Source organism: Cucurbita pepo, chromosome 16 (genome assembly GCF_057944985.1).
Source record: "Cucurbita pepo subsp. pepo isolate OVF chromosome 16, ASM5794498v1, whole genome shotgun sequence".
In the NCBI taxonomy this organism is placed as follows: Eukaryota; Viridiplantae; Streptophyta; class Magnoliopsida; order Cucurbitales; family Cucurbitaceae; genus Cucurbita; species Cucurbita pepo.
The window spans coordinates 6535585-6545637 of record NC_141813.1 but is presented as its reverse complement, the minus strand read 5'-3'; the positions used below and the strand labels follow the sequence as shown (position 1 = coordinate 6545637).

At 35.1% G+C, this 10053-nt stretch overlaps 1 non-coding gene across 1 annotated transcript; it reads right to left on the bottom strand.

The window, feature by feature from the left end:
* Positions 1-9571: 9571 nt before the first annotated feature.
* Positions 9572-9644, bottom strand: TRNAA-AGC (transfer RNA alanine (anticodon AGC)). The gene has a single exon. It is a non-coding gene; the product is annotated as a tRNA-Ala (tRNA).
* Positions 9645-10053: the final 409 nt, after the last annotated feature.

Below are 10053 nucleotides of genomic sequence, written 5' to 3'. Positions count from 1 at the left end.
TAGAGAACATGTCCTGGACATGATGGTCCATTTCAATGTGGCAGAAGAAAATGAAGCTGTCATTGATGAGAAGAGTCAAGTCAGTTTTATCATGATGTCTCTTCCGAAGAGCTTCTTCCAGTTCCGCACCAATGTGGTAATGAATAAAATAGAATATAACTTGACTGCTCTTCTCAATGAGCTACAGACTTACCAGTCCCTCTTAACGAACAAGGGACAAACAGGAGAAGCAAATGTTGCTATCTCCAAGAAATTACTATGAGGATCGTCCTCCAAAAATAAGTCTGGACCTTCAACTTCTAAAAGTGTTTTGATGAAGAAGAAGGGTAAAGGGAAAAATAAGATTCCTACTGACCGCAAACACAAGGTTCAAAAAGCAGATAAAGGAAAATGTTTCCATTGCAACGAAAACGGGCACTGGAAAAGAAACTGCCCAAAATACCTTGCAGAGAAGAAAGCCGAAAAGACACAACAAGGTAAATATGATTTACTCGTTGTAGACATATGTTTAGTAGAGTATGACAACTCAACTTGGATACTAGATTCAGGGGCGACTAATCATATTTGTTCTTTTTACCAGGAAACTAGCTCCTGGAGAATGCTTGCGGACGACGAGATAACACTCCGGGTTGGAACAGGAGAGGTTGTCTCAGCAAGATCAGTAGGAAATTTAAAGTTGTTTTTTGGAGATAGATTCATTATATTAGATAATGTACTTTTTGTTCCTGAAATGAAAAGAAATCTAATATCTATCTCTTGTTTATTAGAACAATTGTATAAAGTATCTTTTGAAATCAATGAAGTGTTCATTTGCAAAAGAGGTATTCATATTTGTTCTGCAAAACTAGAAAACAACTTATATATGTTAACACCGAGCGAAACAAAAGCTATTTTAAATACCGAGATGTTTAAAACAGCTGAAACTCAAAATAAACGACAAAAGATTTCTCCTAATACCTATCTTTGGCACTTAAGTCTAGGCCACATTAATCTCAATAGGATTGAGAGATTGGTTAAAAGAGCACTTCTAAATGAGTTAGAAGACAACTCTTTACCTCCATGTGAGTCTTGTCTTGAGGGTAAAATGACTAAACGATCATTTTCCGAAAAAGGTTATAGAGCCAAAAAAACCTTAGAACTCGTGCATACAGATCTCTGTGGTCCAATGAATGTCAAAGCACGAGGAGGGTATGAATATTTCATCAGTTTTATTGATGATTATTCAAGGTATGAGACTATCTTTACCTAATGCATCACAAGTTCGAAGCTCTTGAAAAATTTAGAGAGTATAAGACTGAGGTTGAGAATCTATTAGGTAAAACTATTAAAACACTTCGATCAGATCGAGAAGGAGAGTACATGGACTTAAGATTTCAGGACTATATGATAGAACATGGAATAAGGTCTCAACTCTCAGCCCCTGGTATGCCTCAACAAAATGGTGTATCAGAAAGGAGAAATAGAACTCTATTAGACATGGTTCGGTCTATGATTAGTTTCGCTCAATTACCCGATCCGTTTTGGGGATATGCAGTGGAGACTGCTACATACATTTTGAACATGGTTCCTACTAAGAGTGTTTCAAAAACACCTTATGAGTTATGGAAAGGGCGTAAAAGTAGTTTACGTCACTTCAGAATTTGGGGATGTCCAGCACATGTGTTGTTGCAAAACCCCAAGAAATTAGAACGTCGTTCAAAATTATGTCTATTCGTAGGATACCCCAAAGAGACGAAAAGTGGTTTGTTTTATGACCCTCAAGAAAATAGAGTGTTTGTATCAACAAACGCTACATTCTTAGAGGAAGACCACGTAAGAAATCATCAACCTCGTAGCAAACTAGTATTAAGTGAGATTTCTAAAGAAGCTACTGATAAAAGAACAAGAGTTGTTGATCAAGCTGGTCCTTCAACTAGAGTTGTTGATGGAGCTGGCACTTCTGGTCAATCACATCCTTCTCAAGAGTTGAGAATGCCTCGACGTAGTGGGAGGGTTATAACTCAACCCGATCGTTACTTGGGTTTAGCAGAAACTCAAGTCATCATACCTGATGATGGCGTTGAGGATCCATTGACCTATAAACAGGCAATGAATGATGAAGATAGAGATAAGTGGATTAAAGCCATGAATCTTGAAATGGAGTCAATGTACTTCAATTCAGTCTGGGAACTTGTAGATCAACCAGATGGGGTAAAACCTATTGGTTGCAAATGGATCTATAAGAGGAAACGAGACCAAACCGGTAAGGTACAGACCTTTAAAGCTCGACTAGTAGCAAAGGGTTATACCCAAAGAGAGGGGGTGGACTATGAAGAAACCTTCTCTCCTGTTGCTAGGCTTAAATCGATTAGCATACTCTTGTCTATTGCCACATTTTATGATTATGAAATTTGGCAAATGGATGTTAAGACAGCCTTTCTAAACGGAAATCTTGAAGAGAGTATCTATATGGCTCAACCAGAGGGGTTCATTGAACAGGATCACAAGCAAAGAGTTTGCAAGCTTAAAAGATCCATTTATGAGTTGAAGCAAACATCTCGATCCTTGAATATAAAGTTTGATACTGCGATCAAATCTTATGGCTTTAAACAGAATGTTGACGAACCTCGTGTTTATAAAAGAATAGTCAACTCTACAGTAGCTTTCCTGGTGTTGTACGTTGACGATATCCTACTCATTGGAAATGATGTGGGATTTCTGACTGACATTAAGAATTGGCTAGCGACACAATTCCAAATGAAAGATTTGGGAGAGGCTCAGTTTGTTCTTGGAATCCAAATTGTTCGGAATCGCAAGAACAAAACACTAGCATTGTCTCAGGCATCGTACATCGACAAAATGTTGATTCGATATAAGATGCAGGACTCCAAGAAAGAATTATTACCTTTCAGGCATGGAGTTCATTTGTCGAAGGAACAAAGTCCTAAGACACCTCAAGAAGTTGAGGATATGAGACACATTCCCTATGCATCAGCGGTCGGCAGTCTGATGTATGCCATGCTATGTACCCGACCCGACATATGCTATGCTGTGGGAATTGTCAGCAGATATCAGTCCAATCCAGGACGTGCTCATTGGACTGCCGTTAAGAATATCCTCAAGTATCTTAGGAGAACGAGGGACTATATGCTAATGTACGGTGCTAAGGATCTGATCCTTACAGGGTACACTGTCTCAGATTTTCAGACCGATGTAGATTCGAGAAAATCGACATCATGATCTGTCTTCACTCTGAACGGAGGAGCAATAATATGGAGAAGCATAAAGCAAGGTTGCATTGCTGATTCCACCATGGAGGCTAAGTATGTTGCTGCTTGTGAAGCAGCGAAAGAATCTGTATGGCTTAGGAAGTTCTTAACTGATTTGGAAGTCGTTCCAAATATGCATTTTCCCGTCACTCTTTATTGTGATAACAGTGTAGCAGTTGCAAATTCAAAAGAACCAAGAAGCCATAAGCGAGAAAAACATATTGAGCGCAAATATCATCTCATAAGGGAGATTGTGCAACGAGGAGATGTGATCGTCACACAGATAGCTTCAGGGCACAACATTGCTAATCCATTTACAAAGCCCCTCACGGCTAAAGTGTTTGAAGGGCACCTAGTGAGTCTTGGACTACGAGTTATGTAATCTAGGGCAAGTGGGAGAAATGGCATGAGTATGTGATGCCCTAGTTTATTGTATTTCTCTCTACTCAACGTTATAAAACCCCACTAGAGTTTTAGTCCAAGTGGGAGTTTGTTGGGTTTTATGTCCTAAAAAAGCCAACAGATAATAGGTCGATTATACCTATAGGGTAGTTTTAAGGGTGACAACGAGACTAATTTTTTTTTAGTTAAAAATTAGAATTATAACAATCTGCCTAAAACCCTCAGACTAATTTTGCTTCATTTCTAAATGCAGGCAGACAAAGTAGAAAAATGAAAACATGTAAATTGTAAACTCGAACATTTCAAAGAAATAAATAAGTTTTGATGGTACCAATGCTAACCCGAAAACAATCAAACCAAATTTATTTCAAACATAGAAAACTTCATGTCTCCATCTTGTAAGGCCAATAAACCAAAGGGCCTAATATAGTAGAGAAATAAAAAAAATGTTACCCTCATCTGTGTTGTGCTGTGCCATAAGTGATCCATAAGTGATCCATGGATGTTGACTTTGACCAATTCCTACTATTTTTTTTTCTATATTTTGAAATTATTTTAAGCACTCTTCTCTTGTACTCCATATAATTTCTACCTTTTAAGGTTGTAAATATTTGTGCACGGGTGACTATTATGATTACATGTCAACCGAGTCAAGTGGAAATAAATTTTGAAGATGAAATTAAAGTATTAATTTTGATGTCATCTTTACCTGAGTTTTGGGATATTGTTATTAATGAGATTCAATCTAATGCCATTAGTAATTCACAATGATAATATTCAAAATACTTGACAAAAAAGAATGGTCAACATAAGATATTTGAAACAAATAAATATTTTTGTCCTCTATGATATATCAAATCACGCATTTGAAATTCCTTAATAATAAACCTGAAGTCTTCATCTTTTATAGAGAAAAGTTCCTTGAATAGAAGTCTTATTAGATACTTCTAAGCATTTAGAGATCAACTAGAAACAAAGCTAAACATTCTAAAAAAAAATTAGGGGTTAAACTTTTAAGTTAAGGTAATTTAAGAAACTTATGATTTTTATATTATCAAGAGTTTAATTGAGCTAGGTCGATTCAATCTAGTGGACCCAAGAATTGAACCAAATCAAACAACCTAGTTAGCAACATGATTTAGTGGAAGCATTTTCACGCAAAGTAGAAGCAATAATGGAGAGTTTGAAATAATATAGTTTTCAGCCCTTGTTTCTCGAGTGAATATTGAAATAATATAGTTTTCATGTTAAGTTTTGCACGGAAGAAAGAAAGACTGGGATGTAAAGTATTATTTCAATTTGTTTGTAATATACAACAATATATAAATTAACTATAAGAAATATATAAAATTACATGTTCTCCAAGAGTTTCAATCAACATTGGAGGGATACTTCTGCAACCACTCTAAAGGTGCTCAAGATCACAACGAGTTAGATAAAACAGCTCTAGAACTTTGAATCCAATAACTTGAGTTTGACTCGTGATAGGATCTCTCTTCTTGTGGAATCTGCATAAAATAGGAAAACCATTCCAAAATAAATTTTTATAAGGGATTCTATGGTGTAGTGGTTAGCACTTTGGACTTTGAATCCAACGACCTAGATTCAACTCCTAGTAGGACCTTTATGAAATGACCTTGATGCGAAAACACAGAATAAGGAACGACAACACAAGACATTTTAAAACAAAAGGGTGTTACCCAGCATTCGATGCGAAAACACAAATTTTATTGAGGCATAAGGTGTAACTTTCTTGAGTTATTTCGAACTTGCTCCGCTTCATGCCTTCCAATGCCTTCCAAGGCTTCATGAACATGACCTCCGTAATCATTTGAACCCATAATAACTAGCATGAGTTTTAGGTTCCGAACTTGCTCCAACCAACTTGAATTGAATTTATTCTCATGTCATATAAAATAGACCTTACAGAAAATAGTTGGTAATTTCGAGCATGTCTAAGCCTTGAGCTAGGATATGACTTTGTGTTTCGTTTTTAGGAACTAAACCTTAGAGGTTGTCATGTCATGCATCGTATTTTAACCATGAAAACTCTTCCGAAGTAACTCTTAATTTTCTCCCCATGAGTGCATAGGTGGCGTTGTCATAATCGTGGCATCCTGCTAGCAAATCATTGTGCAGGAAATCTCATTTAGGTGAGGGAGATAATAAGTTCATCATGGAATCCTGCTCATGGTACATATACCATAGCATCCCACCTAAAGAGAAATAGGGGCCTCGCGGTACACTTCGTGAAGTGAGATAATGGTTACTTCAGGCATGGATCCTAGCAACTTGTTAAGCATGATGTTTGCATTAACCTAGGTGTTTTCTTGGATTCTTGGTGATCCTAGGTTTATGCATAACGTCTTGGGTCAAGCTTGGAACTTATAAGTTCTTAGGAATAGCCCAGCATGATATTGTGCAGGTAGTATCTATTAGAGACCAAGGGTACATCTGGGGAATCTATTATTTCAAGGACACCACTTTAGTTATCCTAGGAGGTAAAGTTATATGGATCGTGATGAGCATTTTCTCCCATATCTTGGTTTCGCTAACTACAGTTTTCTAATAACTCCCAAACTTCATTACATTATATAACCTCTCGGGATAAGGATTCATACAACATTTCATAAAATAAGATCTACTGAGAAAACCCGAGAAAAGGTCAAATTTTGAGTTGACTTGGACAGTTCAGTTGAACTGGCCGTATCATCGTTTTCTTCCTCTGAATTGGAAGAAGATGCGCTCGCGTCGCCGCCATCTGAAACTCGGCTTGTACAGCCACATTACAGCGTTTCTCTCCTCGATTTCTTCGTGAAACTTAAAGATGGATGTTACAAGAAAGAGCGAGGGATTTATTTGATAACTTCTCATGGATCGTAGCCTAAGAAATTGAAGGAAAAGAGATCGTAGATAGGAATTTTGACTCTTATCCCCAATTTAATTTCGAAACCTATTTTCTTCAATTTGGCACGCTCTCGAGGTTATTTTTCTTCGTGGTCTTCTATGGAAGCATTCCTTGGAGGTGCAGAAACTGATTGGAATCATTCTTGCTCGACGAATCATCATGTATCCTCGGATTGGATTTTCAAGTTTTTCTTGAAGTTCTTCAATGGCTGATCGAATTGCGGGAATGGTTTCTAGGCACTTTCAGCACTCTATTCCTTCATAGAACTTGTGGGTAATCTTGTTGAGAAACGGTAGGAATAAGTTAGAAGAGAAATGGTGGAGGATTTCTCTCGAATTTGGAAGAAATCTGAGAGTAGGAGACCCATAATCTAAACGTTTATTGTCTTCGATTGGGGGATCGACCTTTCTCGATTCTTATTTCGTATTGTTGCTCCTACTTAAGACTTTATAGGAGGAGCTTAAACCGACATTGAGAGCTCCAGAATTTCGTTATTTAGAGATCGAACTTTCTGGATAATTTTTTGGAGATATCAACTCCGATCATAGCCTTACCGACCTTGGCTTTGAACACTAGTCGTTGGATGTGATGATCCGTGCGTGATCGTTCTAGATCATTCAAATTTTTTAGGAGATCCGACGATTGAGATTTAAGTTCAAAAGATTTTTCTCGGATGGTCACGGTAGATGCTCTTATTCTAATTAGAGTGGCATTTCTGTAATTATCCATTCTTCCAGGAGTATTTTGGTAATTTTCCACTTTCCGAATATTTTATTATTATTTTTCTCGAAAAATCCATAATTTTTCTACAAATTTCTCATCGTTTTTTTTATCATTTTTCCCTTTTTTTGAATCTTGAGATTCCTTCTAGATAAGGAATTACAAATCCGGAAAGATTCTTGATAATTGATAAAATGACTTTTTTGCCCTTTTGATTTACTTTTTCCTTTCCAATCCTTTTCAAAAGGCCTTTAACTCCTTGAAATCACTTGTTAGGGTACACGAGTGACTTGACTAAGTCCTTTGTTCTTGCTTAATCCTTTATTTTTTCCTTTCTATCCTTTGGGTCTTTCATGAGTGGCTTATTCTTATGGGAGATAATTTCCTTCATTTTTGGGGTGTTACATATACATACTCGTTACAAACACAAAATAAGAAGCAGACTCAAAAGAAGAACAAAAAATACTAGATTAAAAACATAGCTTAGTCCATGGCCCACACTCCAAAGTCCGCTCTCATCCACGACCAACTCTTAGTTACTTGAAAAAAAATGATAAACATGGAGTGAGTAAAACTTAGTAAGTAGCCTACTAGTAGGTTCTTAATCACGACCTTAAGCTAGGATATTACTTCTTGTTATGTTTTGAGGATCTTATACTGATTTTGAAAACCTTCCCCTAAAATAACCTTCAATTTTCTCCCCATCTATCTTTTTTTAAACACTTTTGAAAGTTAAAGAGTAGTTTTGAATTTTTTTTTTTTTTTTTTTTTTTTTTTTTTTTTTGAAAATTCAACCGTATTTTTTTTTTAAACAATTATGATTATTTTTTTATAGATAAATTGCAAAGTTCAATGGTATTTTTTATTAATTTGGATTATAATTTAAAAAAAAAATACAAATTTTTGTTGATTAAGTTAATATTAATTTCGTATTCTTTTTAATTAATGTATCATTGTCATATCGGTGTCCTAGTTTTTTAAGAATGACATGTTACCATATCTATTTGGTATCATATTTATGTCTAGTATCTATATCTCTTTTTTTTTTTTTTTTTTTTTTTGTGACCCTGAGATATTTTGCTTTTATAAATAGATATCTTCACGAAAATAAGTTTAATTTATGTTGAGATGGAGAATAAAAATTGACGTTGATACTTGGGACTTTGATTCCTCTTAGTGTGAAGCTTGCATCTTGCAATTACTTGGGTAGAGAATGTGTTTCACTTAAATTTCACTCAAGAGAAAATAATCAAATAACGAACCATATTTGAGAGAGGATAATTTTTTAATTTTTTTTTTAATCTTTGAGAAATAAGAAAGAACAAAAATTAAAACATGGCATGAATGACATCTTTTTGAATCTTTGTTTTGTATATAAATGTATATAAAAAGAAAAAAAAATCTTATATATTTTTAGATATAATTTAAGATTACCTATTTAATAAAACTTCATCCAAACTTCTACTCATAAATTTAATTATTATTTGTATTCAATTGTTAATATGTAAGAAAATACACGTACAAAATGTTTATATATTGGTAATACATTAGTCTTGGTTGTTTGACTAAAACAATGCAACCATTGTCCAAACTAAAGAATTTGATTCGAAGCTATCTCCTAATAGAGGGAGGCTCAATTAGACTTTGTTGTAAGATTCGACCATATCAATTTGAATAGCGTTCTCCAACTATAAATATTGAACTCCAAAGTATTCACGAGCAAAGTAAGTTTGTTGAAACTATCTATAAACGTGTTCCAAAGTGAGTCGTGGAGAAGATTTGCCTTAAAATCTAGTTCCAATTAAGGATGTCAATGATGAAGAAGTGCAAGCTGTTGGAAGGTTTGCCGTGGAAAATTTTAGAGGTGGTAGATATAATTTAATTTACAAGCGTGTGGTGAATGGTCTTTTCAGTCCTATATAGGCTTTGACCCCAAATTTTATATTATTGTGATAGAAGCTATAAATGACAATAACATTCATTGGTCACAATTGTGAAGAAGTTCCGTCATATGCATCGGACGCTACCGCCATCCTATAAGCTCTTATCTTTTGTGGAATTCTTCAAATTCCCTCTCCATAAGTAGCAGTATAACTACTAGATTGCTTTCTTTACTTACAAAGAGTCCTCTCTCTATATGTGCTTCTCGGACATTACTCTCTTTTATCTATAAAAATGGCATAGCCATAATGATATAAATCCTTAATATAAGTATCTTTTCTTTTTCTCTCGTACCCACCTTATACATAACATGTTAAATTAACTCATACTTAAAAAAATAATTTCTCTCTTTTGGAGATGCGGGGTATCGATCCCCGTACCTCTCGCATGCTAAGCAAGCGCTCTACCATCTGAGCTACATCCCCTTGATTTTTACATCATAAAACCTTAAATGTCACTAGACCAAATGCCCTTATAGTGGATCTATCATTTTTAGTTGCCCGTGTGTATATGTTTTCCGCACCTCAATATATGAAATTTATCCAACCTCAATATATGAAATTTATCCACATATTTTTGTGCTTTAGAACCTACTATTATTGTCATGTTAACTTCACATGGGATTAACTTCCTTTAAGTTTATGTAGTTTCTTTTTATTACTATGTTTACTTCTGTCTCATGTTACTCCATTTGTATTTACTTCGTTTTATACAAAAGTTCACCGTAATTAATAAATCCATGTGCTTAATACATTCCCTACAAGAATAAACTTGTTTGTATCACGATAAATTACAATGAATACGGAGAAAAGAAATCCCAAAAATAAGTAGAAG